Raw genomic sequence first — 10475 nt, 5'->3', positions numbered from 1 at the left:
CATCAAATTTTGTCACCAATGATGAAATTGGAACCTAAACATTTTATTTGCGTTCAGAGCTACAGCAAGAGAGGTATCATTGATGTAACTCTAACGGAGGATACTTTGTGTGAGAAGGTTTTCCAAACCTATACAAAGACTAAGCACCTGGACGTGTGGAAGGGGATTGAAGTTTCTCCAATCTACCAGACCCTAACTAAACTTATCACGATCCAGATGTATAGTCCTTTCATCTCGGATAAGGAGGTGGAAGACTTTCTTGCACCCTATTGCGAGAAGATTGTCCCCAGGAAAAGGTGCGAAACCTCTTTCGGCGTTTGGAACGGGAAGAGGCTTTATTTTGTTACCCTTAAAAAAGACCCAGACGCCTATGGCGGGGTCATGCGACCTCCACCCTTCTGCTACATAAGAAGGGTGAGAGGAAATGTTTTTTTTTCCAACAGGCCAGATTATTGCCGTAAATGCAAGGCCTATGGGCACGACACTGGAGTGTGCGATGTGTGTAAGGAGTGCCCTGGGACCCCGCATCAAAGTAATGATTGCCCGAAAAATAGAGAAGAACAATCGGAAGAGAGTTCTGAATCTCCTGAACAGGAGCAAACAAGTGTCCCCCAGGAGGATGTGAGTAAGCCATCAGAAGACCTTCCGGCTGGTGAAGATGGGGACGAGAAGAATGTGGAAATGGAGGAAAGCACCGTGGTGAGCGGTGATATAGTTGAAGATGTCGCAACTACGGCATCGGACACTGCAGTTAATTTTTTGAAAGAACAAGTGGAGAGCTTGCAAAAAGAACTTACCGTGGTGGATCCATCTCAATCATCGTCGGTGTCCGGGACGGAATCCGAAATCCCGTGTGCCCAACAGCCGATGGACACCTCGGGTAATTCGCGGAAGAGACCTAAAAAAGAAAGAAGAGAAGAAGAGTCATCCTCTGCTAAATCAAAGGGATCTGAAATTCTGGGTGATATATCATCTAGCGGCTCGGATTCCGAACATTCAAAATTAAAAATGGGAAAAACCCATAAGGGCGAGAGGGAGAGCCCTCAGGATCATGAGAAAGGATGATTCGGTGCACATCCCTGAATACTCAGGGCCTAAACAACAAGTTCAAAAGAGCTGCTTTATATGATTTTTTTAAAAGCCAAAATAATGACTTTATTTTTTTACAGGAAGCTAATATTGAGAAAAAAATGTCCTATAGTTACCTTGGAGACTCATGGGATGGTAACTACATCTTCTCAGGAGGAAATGAGACCAAGAGTGACGGTGTAGCTTTCCTATGTAACAAAGATTGGAAAATTGTTAATTCTGAAGAGATCTACCCCGGCAGGATCCTATCGATCACTGTGGAGAGGGAAAGCCAAAAAATCAAATGCTTCTCAGTCTACGGACATACATGCAAAGAAAAAAGAATAGAGTTATTTGAAATTTTAAAATTGTTTTTAGTTGGCACAGACCCCATAATTATTGGTGGTGATTTTAATTGTCATTTGGACGGGAGGAAGAAGGAGAAGTCCGCTACTTTTGTTTTAAATATTCTTGCAGATTTGGATTTTAATGATGTATGGAAATCCTGTGGAAGTAGTGAAGAATCCAGAATTACTTGGCAAAGTGCAATAGCTGAATCTCGGATCGACTATTTTTTCTCCTCAAAGCACTTTAAAGCCACAAATTTTAAAACAACTGTGAATGGTTTTTCTGACCACAAGATGATTTCATGCACTTTAAATTTAAACCAAAATGCTTTTAACAAAAAACCTTCTCATTGGAAGCTAAACACTAAAATTTTTAATGATTTGGAGGTGTGCAATAGATTTAAAATTCTTTTTAAAAGATTGGAGTTGAAAAAACCTTTTTTCAGTAATTTATCTGTATGGTGGGACTTTGCCAAAGTTGAAATAAAGAAGTTTTTTATCAAACAAAGTCAAAGAAAAGCAAAGGTAAAGAAAATGTTTTATAATAAGTTATTTACTCAACTTCAGTGTTTTTATTCTTTTAAAAAGATGGGCGTGAATGTGGAGAAAGAAATTGAAGATACCAAGTTCGAGATCAAGAGGCTTTTAAAGGAAAAAGGTAAAGAAATTATTTTTAATTCTAAAGTTAAAATTCTCGAAGAAGATGAAAAATGTACCAGTTTCTTTTTTAAAAAAGTATCCGGAGGTAAAGATTTTATTGATGAGCTTGATGGAGAGAAGACAACACCCGGTAAACTCGGTAAAGTAAAAGACTTTTATTCTAATTTATTCAGTAAGAAATCTTGTGATCCTTTTTTAAGCGAATATTTTTTAGAGAATGTTGACACTTGTTTTAATGAAGAAGATTGTTCTATTTTATCTAAGAATTTGACAAAAGAAGAAGTTCTTAGTTCTGTGAAGAGTTTTAACAATTTAAAAACACCTGGAAAAGACGGTTTACCTATTGAGTTTTATAAGTTTTTTTGGAATTGTATTTGCACATCTTTTTTTGAAGTCCTTTTAGAAATTCTATCAACAGGAGCGGCTCCAGATTCGTGGCAGGAGGGCCTGATTGTGCTTCTTTTTAAAAAAGGTAATAAAAACGATCTGAAAAATTGGAGGCCAATCACGCTTTTAAATACCGACTACAAAATTTTCGCGAAGATAATGGCCAACAGATTAAAAGGCACCATTGCTTCTGTCATTCATCGGGACCAAACATGTGCAATACCAGGTAGGAGAATTTCGGACTCTTTGCTTTTAATTCGGGACATTCTCTGGGATTTTAAGGATAGAAGTCAAGATCTTGCTGTTTTAAGTTTGGACTTTGAGAAAGCCTATGACCGAGTATCTCACGATTTTTTATTCCAAGTATTGAAGAAGATGGGTTGTCCGCAAGTTTTTATCAATTTTATCCGGATCTTATATAATAAGTGTTTTAGCGAAATTTCTGTGAATGGTTTTTTATCGGAGAAGGTTTTTATCAAAAGCGGTGTGAAACAAGGATGCCCGCTATCACCAATTTTATTCGTGTGTGCTCTTGAACCATTGCTTTGTGCCATCAGAAAAGACAAATTAATAAGTGGTGTTTTTATTCCTGGCAACAAAAATATTCCTGTCAAGCTAATTTCATATATGGATGACGTTACACTGCTCGCCCGGGACATGAAGGGAATAAACCGGATAACCCGGGTGGTGCAGTGGTTCCAAGGAGCGTCAGGTTTTAAATTAAATATGGAAAAATCGAATATTTTATTATGCGGGAATTTTAAACTTGATGAAAATTGTCTTTTTAACAAAGTGCAAGAATTGAAAATTTTAGGCATCTTTTTTTCAGAAAATTGTGGAGCCATCAAGAACTGGGAGTCTCTCCTGGAAAGAGTGAAGAAGAAGATTTCTTTCTGGATGCTGAGGCAGCTAAGTATGGATGGCAAGATTTTAATCATTAAACAAGTTTTACTGCCTATGTTTTTATATATTTCCATGATTTTTCCCCCCTCCAACCTGTTTTTAAGAAAGTTTATAAAAATATGTTTTAACTTTCTGTGGGGTAGCAAAATGGAAAGATGCAAGAGAGAAGAATTATGCAAATCTATTTTTAAAGGAGGAAGAACTTTCCCAGACCTGAGGAAATTTTTATATTGTAAATATTTGGCACTTTGTATGAACATCATTTTAGGACCGGATTTTAATTTGAAAAGTTTTACTCTGTACAATTGTGGTTTTTTAATTAAGAAATACAAGTGGGCGAACCTGCCCTTGTCCTGTCCGTACAGGTGGATCCCTGCTGGTAACTACATTGTTTTAGAAAGAATTATTAGAATGTACAGTTTACAAGATGTCAGCACGGAGATTTTAAAAGACCACAAAAAGATTCTTCACCTAATTGATGGAAAAGTGGTGTGCAGCCCAGTGGGGAATTTTAATGGAGATGTATCAGAGGAAATTTGGAAGAACATTAATTTTAATTTATTATCCAACAAACAAAAAGAGCTCCTGTGGTGTGCAATAAAGGACTGTCTCCCCACCAGGGAATTTCAGTACCGCAGGAGACTCTCTAGGTCTGAAAAGTGCCCAAGGTCGAATTGTTTACATAGCGAAACACCAATGCACGTTTTTTGGGACTGTGTTTTCGCCCAAAATGTCTGGAGAAAAGTAAGTAACCTTTTAAAAATTTTAACTAATGTCCGCTTTTTAGACTTTAATGTGATTTTTTACGGTTTGAAGATAAAAAATGAAGATTTTAAAGTTGCTTGGATTTTAATCACATGTGTAAAGATGGCGTTATGGAAAACAAGAAACATCTCCATTTTTAGAAAAGAAAATGTTTGTGAAAATGACTGTTTAAAGTTGTTTTTAAGCTATTTATTCTTGTATTTTTGGAGGGATAAGCTATCTTTAGGAGTTCAAGCAGCTAAGAATCTATGGAAGCCGGACATTTGGAACTGCACTTTACGGTAACAACTTGTTTTTTCCTTTTTTACTTATAGTTTTTTCTCTAAAATTATATTAGAATTTAAGATTTAAAAAATATATATATATACTTTATTATTTACTTGCATTATCAGTGATGAAATCTTGATCTCTTGTTTTGGAAGTCGTTTTTTTTCTGCAAAAAACAAAAGACATTTTTCCATTTTGACTTGAGCATTGAGATAACTGAGATAATGTAAAAAAAAAAGAAAAAAAAAAAAAAAAAAAAAAAAAAAAATCTGTTCTTATCAGTTTAATATCTGATACGTCCCCTATCTGGGGACCATATATTAAATGGATTTTTGGAACAGGGAGATGGAAAAAGAGCTTGCTCTGTCCACTCCACGCATTGACCTGGTATTGCAGTACCTCCAGGACCGGTGCACCCCTTCTTAACTTGGTGAAAAAGATAGAGAAATAAATAAATAGCAAAACTTTGGAAAAGGGAAAAGAAATGGAGCCAAAGTTTGCAATGTGACGTCGACGACGCTCTTGTGCTTTGTCACCTACTCAGGTGTGTTGTGTGCTGTGTCTTTTGCAGGAGGAACAAAGGCTTCTCACTAATTGATTAATGAGGTGCAAAATGGGCCCGACCCGGAACAAAGGAAAAAAAAAAAAAAAGGAAAAATAAAAGTGACCTAATCGGCGGCCTAATTAATTGGAGCTAATTGGATCATGATTAGTCTGGAGCCGGCCGTCTACTTGAATCGAAGACACCTGCAGGTTGAGATTTGGCTGCTTCCTCCTCCACTGCTAGCAGTCACAGTCTGAGAAGGTGCGAACGACCGAAGGTAAGCTGTAGCTATCAGCGTGTGCTGGAGCGAGCGTGCTTGTCCCCTCACACCGTCCAGCGGCTGTGTCAAGAGAAAGGAAAAGTGATCTCTGAGCCGTCAGGCAGGCAGGCAGTCAGTCGGTCAGACTGACTTGACAAAAGAGTTGTTGTGGGGAGGGTGTAGCGGCGGGCGGCTGGCAGATGAAGTGCAGACGCCCGCTCGCTCGGCCCCCCTGCTGCTTTGCGGGGGAGGTGCCTGTTGGGGGCGGTCCTATGCAGATTAATTGTCCCCACGCAGAGGACTGTGTGACTTGCAGAGCAGGTTTTTCGCCTCCTGGCGGTGTCTCCTCTCCGTGAGCAGTGCTGAGAGTTCTGAAGGGGGCCCGGTCTGGGCGAGCTATGGTCGGTATCGCTTCTCGGCCTTTTGGCTGCGATCCAGGCACGTCCGGACGCGGTCAGGAGGTCTGGAGTGTGCTTAGGGTTTACCCTAGAGCAGACGACGAAGAGGAGGGATCAAGTGTTGCTGTGACTTTGGTCGACAGTTTTTTTTCGGAAGACTCAACTATGGCAAAGAGGAATACTATACGTTTCGTGGTGCCGGTGGATGACAGAGCGAAAAATAACGTCCGTTATATCCTGAAGACGGTTTTGGTGGAGCAGACGCGGCTGGACCTGAGGGATCTTCTTGGAGCAAACGACTTTCCAGGACGTGGAATTTTCGAGATAACCTTTCTCGAAGAAGCTAAGTGTTTTGCGATATATGAAAAGCTTCGTAGCCTGTTAAATTCACCGGTGTTGGAAGGTATTTCTGTTTACCCTGACTTTGCATTGGAGGAAAAGACTCTATTTGTTCACCTCTTTAATGTCTATACTCCAGTAGATGTCGTGACGGCATATTTGAAAAACTATGCGATGATCAAGAGTGTAGAACCTTTAAAGAATTCAATGGGTGTATATAATTGCAGGTTAAAATACACTTTGACCTTTAAGCAGGATAAAAATTCAGTTGGTGGATTTATGCACCCCCCAGCGAATTTTTCAGTTGGGGGTCATAGGGGGCGGATTTGGTACGATGGCCAGCCCACTTTCTGCCGAAATTGTTTCAATTTTGGCCATACTGCTGAAAGTTGCAAAAATGACGTCTTTTGCAGAAATTGTAAAACTGCCGGTCACAAGGCCGGGGATTGTTCGCAGAGGAGGAAATGTGACATTTGTGGGTCAGAGGACCATGGCCTGCGAAAATGTCCTGCGGTGGAGAAGAGGTCTATGGGTTTAGGTTCCCGGGCTCCTGGACCGGCTCAGGTGGTATCGAGAGATATGGGCGCAGCGCAGGAGGAGCGCTCTAGCTCTATGTTGGCTGGAAAGTCTTATGCGGCTGTTGTGAGCCAGGCTGCCTCTGTGCAGGAACAGGAGGTGGAGCCGACTGTAGTGTTAGAAATGCTCGACATAGCGGACATAATCGAGTTTGACAGCCCTCAACACCTGTCGGACCCAGCAAATATTATCTCCAGCTCTGTGGAAGACCCGGGTGGGTCGAATTTGTGTAAAAGGGAGGGTGGTGGGATTACACAGTCTGACTCTGAGGATGAACAGAAATTGGCGGTATCGAGGGCGTCGAAAAAAATCCGTACAGATACGGAGAACACAACGGAGAGCGAAATGGAAGAGGGCCAAGCTTTTGAGGAGATGGAGGCGAGTGGTTTGGACCCTCTGGGTTTTTGCACAAAGCCTGGATAGGGAAGAGATGGGAATGTGTGATTAATTTCCGTTTTTTTTCCTGATGTGTTGGTTTTTTCTTCTTTGTAAGCTGAAATAGGCTTTTGGGTATAGAGGTATGGGGGTGGTAATAGTTTCGCAAAATGTAAGGGTTTTTCAAGGGAGGAATAGAAGGGCTGCGATTTTGGATTTTCTCAGGAATGAGAACTCTGATATTGTGTGTTTGCAGGAGTGTGGAATCAGAGAGCCTGTGTGTGAGAGTGAATGGGGATGTGGTAGTATGTGTTGGTCGGGTAGTTGCATAAATAAGAATGATGGGGTGGGAATTTTGTTGAAGTCTAAAGAAGTATGTATGTTAAGTTATGTTGTGATTGAAGAGGGGAGGTGTATTTTGGCTAATTTAAAGTATAGGGGGATTTTGTTTAGGGTTGTAAATGTTTATGCCCCAGCGAAAAAAACTGAAAGGATAAGTTTGTTTGAAAAAATTAAGTTTTTTTTGCAGGGTAGAAGTCCAGTTATTTTTGTTGGGGATTTTAATGTTGATATGGGGAGGGAAAGTTGTGATGTTTCTGGGAAAGTGTTGGGAAATATAATTGATGTTTATGATTTAAAGGATGCACAAAAATTATGTGGTTATGATCCATGTTATGACACTTATTTTGCAGATAGGGGAGGGTTTTCATCCAGGATTGATTATTTTTTTGTGTCTGCTGGGATAATTTGTTTAGATTATAGTCAAAAATCTGTATTATTTTCTGACCATATGATGTTAAAAGGTGTGTTTGATCTAGAAGGATGTTGTAAGTATGGGAGGGGTGTTTGGAAATTGAATGTGTTATTGCTGGAAGACGAGTGGGTTAGGATGAGGTTTGAAGAATGTTTTAAGGAATGGGTGGTGCGGAAAGTGGAGTTTGTGAGTGTGTTGTGTTGGTGGGAATGGGTGAAAAAGAAAGTTAAAAGTTTTTTTAGAAGTGTTAGTTTTGAGGTTGCAAGGAAGAAGAGGGAAAGGTTTGAGTGTTTGAATAAAAGAATGAGAATGTTGATGAGGTTAAGAGAATGTGGTATGGATGTACAGAATGCGTTGAATGAAGTAAGAAAGGAGAGTAGGGAGTTTATGTGTGGGATTGGTAGGAGTATTATTTTCAGGTCAAAGATTGAAAAGTTAGAGAAAGATGAAACGTGTTCGCGGTTTTTTTTTAAGAAGACTTTTTGTAGAAAGATGGACTTGGAATCGGTGATGTGCGAGGATGGAAGGGAAGTGAGAGATGATGAATGTTATGAAGAGGTTGCAAGTTTTTATGAGGAATTGTATGCAGAGAAGTGGCGTGATGTGAGAATGGAAAAAGATGTCTTAAGTTGTATGGATAGAAAGTTGTTTGAGGAAAGTAAAGGTTGCTTGGTGAAGGACATTGGTGAGAGTGAAGTATGGGAGGTTGTATGTAGTATGGCTGTGAATAAAACTCCGGGTATGGATGGTTTGCCTGTTGAATTTTATAAATGTTTTTGGGGGGTGATTGGTAAGGAAGTATGTAATGTGTTAAATTTTATGTGGGAGAATGAGAGATTGGGTGAAAGTATGAAAGAGGGTGTGGTAGTTTTAATTCCGAAAAAAGGAGATGTAAAATTGATAAAAAATTGGAGACCTATTACATTATTAAATTGTGACTATAAGATCTTTGCGAAAATTATTGCTACTAGAATGAAAGGTGTGATTGAGGAGGTGATTGGGGATGAGCAATTTTGTGGAATCCCGGGAAGGCGGATACATGGGGCGTTATGTTTGTTGAGAGATTGTCTGTGGGATTGTACGAATGGGCGGAAGAATGTGGTATTAATGTCGATTGATTTTGAGAAGGCGTATGACAGGTTGGCGCATGGTTTTTTGTTTAATGTCTTAGTGCAAATGGGTTTTCCGGTTAAGTTTGTGAAGTGTGTGAAGTGTTTGTATGAAGGTATTTCAAGTAGGGTGTTGGTAAATGGAGTAGTGGGACGGAGAGTGAATGTGTTGTCTGGGGTGAGACAGGGGTGTCCCCTGTCCCCCATTGTTTTCATTTGCGCGTTGGAACCTTTATTGTGTTTGCTGAGAAAGGATAAAGTTGTGAGAGGTGTGAGAGTGCCTGGGAGTAATGGCAGAGAGTTAAAAGTGAGTGCGTACATGGATGATGTATGTGTCTTATGTGATTCGGTTTGCGCTATGTTGAGAGTGAAATTGTTGTGTGTTTTTTTTTGTTCTGCGTCTGCGTTTAAAATAAATTGGGAGAAGAGTGAGTATAAAATTTTTGGTGAAATGGATGTGAGAGAGGATGTTGGAATGAATCAAGTGCATGGTGCAATTAAAGTTTTGGGGGTGAAATTGGATGACAGATTGGATGGTAGTGAGAATTGGGTAGATGTGGGTGGAAAGATTGAAAAGAAATTGTGTATGTGGAAAATGCGTGAGTTGTCTATGGTTGGGAAGGTGGTTGTGATTAAAAGTGTGTTGTTGCCTATTATTTTGTATTTGGCATTTATTTTTCCTCCTAGTGTGGTTCAGTTGAGGCGTTTGAATCGAATCTTGTTTATTTTCTTTTGGGGATCTAAGATGGAGAGATTGGGTCGTGCGGTTGTGACAAAAAGTGTGAGTAAAGGGGGATATGGTTTTCCAAATTTAGAGGTGTATTGTGGTGTGAATATTTTGGTTTATGTGTTGAGTATGATGGAGTCTGAGAGTTTGATGGCATGTATGTGTAGATATGTGAGTGGTAGGAAATTTTATAGTCTGAATTGGTGTGTGAAAGATTTAAGAAAGCCGATCAGTTTTGAGTGTGCAAAATGGTATGAATGGGTGGTTAAATTTGTGTTAAAGTATGAACTAGAGAAGATGGATAAAGTAGTTTTAAAAAACAAGAAAGGTGTTGTTAGAATGATTGAAAGTAGGGAAAGGGTGTCTGAGATTAATTTAGTAAGAAGTGTAGAGGTTGAGACGGTATGGTCGAAAGTGAGAATGGTGGGTGTGACAAATAAGCAGAGTGAGATTGTGTGGCAGAGTTTGCATGGTGTGCTCCCGGTGAGAGAGTTTCAGAAAAATAGAGGTATAATTCAGTCTGATCGTTGTCCGAGAGAAGGATGTATGGGGTATGAGAATGTTGTACATTTATTTTGGAACTGTATGTATGCTAGAGAGGTAATTGGGAAAATGGGTCCTTTATGTAAAGAGATAACTGGGGTTAATTTCCTTACTTTTGAGGCTTTTATGTTTGGGTTGGTTTTGAGTAAGAATGTGAAGGTGCGATTGCTGTGGATTATGTGTGCATGTATTAAAGAAATTTTGTGGAATGTGAGAGGGGTGTATGTGTGTAAGAAAAAAGAGATTTCAGTTAACGATTGTGTGCGGTTAATATTGGGAAAAATGTATATTGTTTATTTATGGGATAAGAGTAGGGGAGCAGATGCAGAGGGTTTTTGGAAGGCCAAGAAATGGCTTGATTATGTTGACTTAAGGGAGAGTTGATTGTTGTGTGTAAAGTTAAAAATTATTGTAAAATTTCTTTGAAAGCACCGAAATGATGTATGGTCGGAAG

At 39.6% G+C, this 10475-nt stretch overlaps 1 pseudogene; it reads left to right on the top strand.

Annotated features, from left to right (window-relative positions):
* Positions 1-4584: 4584 nt before the first annotated feature.
* Positions 4585-4818, top strand: LOC140066330 (U2 spliceosomal RNA; annotated as a pseudogene).
* The last annotated feature ends 5657 nt before the right edge of the window (positions 4819-10475 follow it).

Source organism: Engystomops pustulosus, chromosome 6 (genome assembly GCF_040894005.1).
Source record: "Engystomops pustulosus chromosome 6, aEngPut4.maternal, whole genome shotgun sequence".
NCBI classification, from domain to species: Eukaryota; Metazoa; Chordata; class Amphibia; order Anura; family Leptodactylidae; genus Engystomops; species Engystomops pustulosus.
Note: the sequence above shows the minus strand (reverse complement) of the source record. Positions and strands in the feature narration are given on the sequence as shown.